Genomic DNA, 7,017 nt, shown 5'->3' on the forward strand with positions numbered 1-7,017 from the left:
TTTTAATTATATTTGTATTAAATATTTATTTATTTGTGAAAAATACTTTGTCATCTAAAGTATAAGTATGTTTATTTAACACATTTATTTTTTAATCAATTTTCTAATGATTTCAAATTTCTTAAATATTAATTAAAATAAATAAAATTATATCGGCTTTATATCGGCCACCCTGCTTTCCAAGATATCGGCATCGGCTGTCAAAAAAACTTATTGAGGACATGCTCAAATATATTAAAATACATATATATTTAAATAGAATGGAAGATATAGATTGTACTGCATATTAGCTTGATTATTGTGCCCATGAGCATAATTTATTTAAGTCCATACTAACAACTAACTGCTTCTAAACACAGGTCGAGAGCTGTAGTTCCAACCATGTAGGTTTGCAATGCTGTTTGTGAGTGTTCGTTTGAACTATGGGTTAGGGAAACACTAAATCATTGAACTATGTTGATAACAACAGAACTTGTGACCATAGCTGGCTAATGATGCTTTTGGGAATCGCAACCCAGAGCGGGTAACCTGACCAGGTAAAGTTAGGCTGCAAAAAAAAAAAAAAAAACACCCTTATTTACATAACCAATTCGATACATAGTACATAAAACAGGGACTTGAATTTGAGAATCATTTTTGTGAATCTGTTCATGTAAATGAATCAACCAAACAAATTGATTCACTAGACTGAATCAGTGATTCAGAGTGATACAACCAGTGAAAAATCCCAGTGTTTTTGGACTGTATTATAACAACACTCAGCCAATAAGATTTGAGGACCAGAACTAACTGTTGAATAGTTATAATTAAATAATTATTTGAGTTTCAGTTAGTACTGTCTTTTCTCTCTCTCTCACTCTTCCTTTATCTGATAGGGTGTCCTGCTATTATCAGGATCCCCTTGGGTGTTTAACGATCACATATTTTTTCCATGATAATGCTAAAGACTTTGAAATGGCTTGTGATGTTGACACACTGAACTTTAAAGGCCACTCAAGAAGCAAAGACCATTACCAAACTGACATGAAGTGACACCGGGTGTCTATTTAAAAGACAGAACAGACATTTTATCCTGGCACTCTTGGCATTTTAATATATTAATGGGTTAATGCAGATGGCAATGTCCTCATAAATGTCCTGGCAAATGCCTGAATCCTGATCTTATCATGTCACACCTCTTACATAATAGATCACAAATATGAACATGCACAAAGCCATTCAAAGCCATTTGCTAATGCACACTCTTTTGCTTTCACATTTCTCAGACACTTTTTCATCCAAAGTGACTAACAGCGAAGTTACATTGCTTGCATCATGTGCTACCAGATGAGCTAAAATTGCAGCTAACATGCTACTCTTGAAGTGTGCTCAAATGTATTGAACATATTTAAATCTTGAAAGTGAATTTTTATACTTTTGTACTTTCAGATAATATAATACTACTGAAATAAGGGCAACTCAAGTGTACTTTTGAGTACACATTCATTACTTTTTTTTCATAAAACACTTTTTAAAAAGTGCACTTTGTAATAATGTAAAAAGGTTTACTTTAAATTAATACTTCTGCCTTAATAATCTTTGAAAGTAGTACACTTTTTGACATACTATAGCATATGTAAAGTACTGTTATGTTATTATACATTTTACTGTAGTGCATTATTTGATATTAAATTTATTTAAAAAGATATATTTTAATTGTAATAAACTGCAACTTCATCATACATATTTTACATGTACAGTATATTTAAATACATGACACAAGTTTTAATATCAATTATATATTTTGCATGTCAATGTCATTATTACATTTTTTGCACATTAAGTATATTTTAGTTACCAGAAATGCTTGTCAGTGCATTCCACACTACTATATTTCAAAGACAATAGAAGTAATTATACAATTACATATAAAAATGTACTTAGAATCCTACTTAAGTGGGTCAAAAAGCACTCTTAAGTTCAACTAATGGCATCTAATAAAAATTAATACATATAATACATTTTTATTTAATTGCAAAAAAACATGCAATTAAGTGTTCAAAAACATTACATTCAATTTAACCTAAAGTATATTATTTTAAAGTAAAATATTTCCATAATGTGTACTCTTTTAAAAGTACGCTAAAGTGTCCTTATTTAACTGGAATATGAGTGGGAAAAAAATAGTATGATATCATAATTACATCATCTGCTACGGACTTATCTTTAAATATGTGCTAAATGCTAAAATAAGTTTCATCATTGCATCATTGGCACAACGAGCCATGCCGCCATCAGATGTGCATTTAAGTCGAAAATCCAATGCATTATAATGTCTCCTTCGGATCTCATTCATGACTTTAAAACAATGAGCGCTCGCCGGGCAGCCAAGCTTATTCAGAGTGGAAAATGAAATATATCCATTCGCTTTTCACCCCCTCTCAACATCTATGCATCATTTTCATCTAATTGTTCCCTCTATTCTAGCAGCTCTTTGTCAGGGGCCACATGGGAGAGGGGAAATTACAGACTACCTGATAATTAGCAAAGTTCACAGTAAAACTTGGATCTGTTCTGAACTAGCGGCTCCACGCTAGAGCCAGCTTTCTCTTAGCAACTAATTAAGTCCGCCTCTGAGGGCTCCTACTGTGGTAGAGGTAGATGCTGCAACAGCAGAATCCAAAAAAAGGGAAGACAGAGAGAGGAAGGAAGAAAGAGAGAGAAATAGTTAGACTTGCTTTCGTCTTTCTTTAAAACAAGGAATAAAATGCTCCTGGTGTTTTATTATTTGTTTCAGACGTAAATGGATTTCTTTCCCAAATGGAAGTATCAGTGGTGGTCACCATTACACACCACTCCAAACAGCGAGGCTTGTTCAGCTCGTGACACACTTTAATTATTATAATGGCATTATCCATATCCGTCGATGTAACACGGAGAGAAGGAACAGCTGAGAGCAGTGGGCGTTAAGCGCAGGTTTTTAATCTCCTGCAGTTGAATTAAGTTTCTATCTAAAGAAGACTTTATTGGTGATGCTATCATCATCACTGCAACAGATTATTAAGCGGGATGCATCATCAAATGTCATCACTCGTACACGTCGGGTGGCGAGATTATCTCCTCAGGGGCCTTATTGGATATAATTATGATTTTTGTGTTTGTTTGTTTTCATTTAGTTAGAAATGTTCTTATCCTGCTGGGCAGAGCGATGCTTTGCACTGAAGTGCCGTGTGCAGCATGTCACTTCCCTCAGAGTGTGCGATAATACATACTATGAAGGGAAGGAAAAAATTTAAACAAATTTCATGTAAAATGGTGTAAAGGTTTCTCTAATTAAACCCAATGAGCATCAGTGGAATATATTTAGATTTGTAAAACTATAATACATTTTTTTGATGGATGGATGGATGGATGGATGGGATGGATGGGATGGATGGATGGATGGATGGATGTGTTCTATAGAAAGATAGAAAGAAAAATAAAAAGAATAATAGAAAGAATGATAGAATAACAGACAGATAGACAAATAGACAGATAGATAGACAGATAGATAGATAGTGTTCTAAGATAAAGAAAGATAAAAAGAATAATAGAAAGAATGATAGAATAATAGAATGACAGACAGACAGACATATAAATAGATAGATAGCGTTCTATAGATAGATAGAACGATAGATGATAGATTTACAATAAATCCCTTTGATAAACACCCCAGAATCTTTCTTGAAAGTCACTGCTGTGAACCAGAGGGCCAAAAGAGGACAGCTGAAGCCATCCAGAAGTGACGTCTGGGCATTTGTAGCCGTCCTCACGTGACTCCAGCGACACGGAGAGACTGTCTGTGATACAATCCAATAGAGACATGTCTAGCAAGCGAGCAGACGAGGCTAAGGCAGAGGCAGTCATTATTTTCTGTGCAATTAGAGGAAACCTGAAGTCCTTGATAACGAGTGCAAAAAATGCCACATAATTAGAAATACACCACAAACACCATTATTGTCAGGAGAACACGGCCGTATAATGAAGCAATTATAAATGAGCGGCTGAGCTCCTGTCATTAATTTCAGCTTTTAAGGATGCGAGAAGATGAGGAGAAGCTAAATGTTTCAGAGAGAGTGAGCGCTGAGAGGGTGCTTAAGGTAGTCAATGCCGTCAAAACCACTTGAGGTTCCCCTCAACGGCCAGATAAAGCCTTAAGTGCCCTGTGGAAAGACTCCTCTGAGCCCGAGTGCGAGGGGAAGAGCTTTGAGTGTTAACTCCTAAACCATTATGGCCATCACAAGCAGGGAGTTTATAAACGTTTGCGCACAAGTTTACGTGAGAACTGACCTTGATGTAGAACCTCAGTCTTGAGCTAACCAACAATCAACCAAATCAACATTATTAAAAAGCATTCCAGAGAGCCAGCAAAGGATTTGAATAGGCTCTTAAAAATAAAGTTGCTCCACGATGCCATAGAAGAACCTCTTTGTCTAAATGGTTCCATAAAGAACCTTTAACATCTGAAGAACCTTTTTGTTTCACAAAAGGTTCTTTGTGGCGAAAGAAGGTTCTTCAGATTATAAAAAGGTAAGGAAAAGATGGTTCTTTAAAGAACCTTTGACTGAATGGTTCTTTGTGGAACCAAAAATGGTTCTTCTATGGCATCGCTGTGAAGAACCTTTTAAGTACCTTTAATTTTTAAGATAAAGGGTTCTAAATGGGGTTTTCGCAGCGATGCCATAGAAGAACCATTCTGGGTTCCACAAAAAAACTTTCAGTTAACAGTTCTTAAAAAGAAACAAATATTTTATTGTAAAGAACATTTTGATCATCTAAAGAACCTTTTTCCACTATAAAGGACTTTATATGCAATGAAAAGTTTTCATGGATGTTAAAGGTTCTTCATGGAACTATCAATGCCAATAAAGAATCTTTCTTTTTTAATAGTGTAATGTGCACTATCAATGGTAAAACGGGTGAGTTACACTTTTAAAAGTTAAAATAAAGGTACTTTATTGGCATCTATGCTTGGGAACTTTCAGCTCTTTGTAATGAAAAAGGGTTCTTTAGATTATTAAAAAGTTCTTCCCACAAAGGTTCTTTTAAGAATTGATCACTGAAAGGGACTTTGTGGAACCAAAAACAGTTCTTCTATGTCAGGGGTAGGCAAGTTCGGTCCTAGAGAGCCGCAGTCCTGCAGAGTTCAGCTCCAACCCTGAAAAAAAAACTCACCTGCCTATAGCCTTAGTAATCCTGAAGACATTGATTAGCTTGTTCAGGTGTGTTTGATTAGGGTTGGAGCTGAACTCCGCAGGAATGCGGCTCTCTAGGACCGAACTTGCCTACCCTTGTTCTATGTCATCACTCTGATGGAACCTTTATTTTTGATTGTACGTTGCTAATCATGTTAGCCTTTAAGATTAAAGGCAGATAGAAAGCTTAATTACGGCCACACTTGGAGGAAAGAGAAAAACTGCTCGTGCACGAAAATAACTCAAACGTATTGATCTCGCTTTGAAATGCACACGCCGCTCTCCTTAAACCTCGCCAATTAAAAAAGTGGGGGTGAATTTCATTAAAATGCCACACGCTTAGTCTTGATCCACCACCACAACCCAACCAGCGCAAACAAACGGACATAACGCTTCATTAATGAGAATTTTTCTTCTTTGATTGCCCTCCTGCATCAAGACGATCGGCGATGGAATCCTGGGCCGCTACAGTAAAGAACAGCGAGCAGAATATGCGCTAAAGCGTCGTGCGTTAAACATGAAAACGACAGTCACTTCTTGTTCTCACACATGCACACACACACCGCATTGAACTTCAAAGACGTTGGCGTCATCCAGCACACTTAGAAATACAATCTTATTAATAGAAAGGCTGGTGCTACAGGCACACTACATCATAATTGTCTTGAGAATGCAGTGCTAGAGAAGGAGGCAATTAGGCTGAGGAAGCTGCGAGGTTGCCATTATTTTAGCATTTAATGACCAGGCGCTACGGCAGGGGCTTGATGCAGAAATGAGGGTCTCAGCTCTGAAATTATGCATTATCTGGCAGATCTTAGTGCACCCCCCTAAGACTCCCTCTCCTTCACCATGAATAAATTTACATGGGAATGCTTATTTCTCTAATTTAGGCAGTAAAATTAGAATATACAATACAAATCTACCCATGGAAGACAAGCATCTACTCACTGTTTTGGTTTTTAATGACCCTGTTTCATGTCTTCCTGCGCTTTTTTCTAGTTTAAGGGGCGGGGGCTGAGACAGACTTGTGGAAATGAGAATTGCGTCTTTCCTCCATTAGTTTAGATACGATTTTTGAAAATGGAGGAATATTTTGAGGCCTGTATAGGAAGTTAGCCTCATATTAGTGGTAGAAACTCTTTAAAAGTGAGAACATCTTTGACTAAAACAGCACATGCTGAAGGAATGGTAACATTGCTAATGTGATGAACTAGTTTCTACAAAAAGTCACAGTCTAAAATACAGTTTTGAGCTATTTAAGCACCAAATGAATATCCAGTAAACATCTTAAATGTGAAGAGTGCACAAGAAAATGTTTTCAAACAGGTTTCCTAAACACTGGTCATTGGTCAGTCAAACAAATAGCCCCACCCAAAACGCACACCATTGGTTGAGCCACTGTTGCTGTGCTGGTCGGGATGCTGAAACAATATTGATATTTTGAAAACACCTCAGAGATCCAGTGTTCACTCTTTTCAGGGGAGTCATACTACAAATGGCTTATTTGGCTTACTTTGACTGTGCATAATGCTGGGTTAGGAGCAAGTATTTTAAAATCCAAAAATTACATACTTTGAAAACAATTAATGGTTTATAAATAGTGCAAAACATTTGCTGAACGTCATCACATTTCTGTGATGTATTGATGAGCAAAAACAACTAAAAAAATTACATCTTCCAAATGACATCCTGGTCTTGTTTTTGTTATCAAGGGAAGACTATGTCTGCTAGATTAAAAATAAGGGACTACAAATGAAATTGGAGTCCAATATGGGGTTGTGAATGTGAAAAAAAAAAAAAATTA

The sequence above is a fragment of the Sinocyclocheilus anshuiensis genome, unplaced genomic scaffold, assembly GCF_001515605.1.
Source record: "Sinocyclocheilus anshuiensis isolate Anshui unplaced genomic scaffold, SAMN03320099.WGS_v1.1 scaffold451, whole genome shotgun sequence".
In the NCBI taxonomy this organism is placed as follows: Eukaryota; Metazoa; Chordata; class Actinopteri; order Cypriniformes; family Cyprinidae; genus Sinocyclocheilus; species Sinocyclocheilus anshuiensis.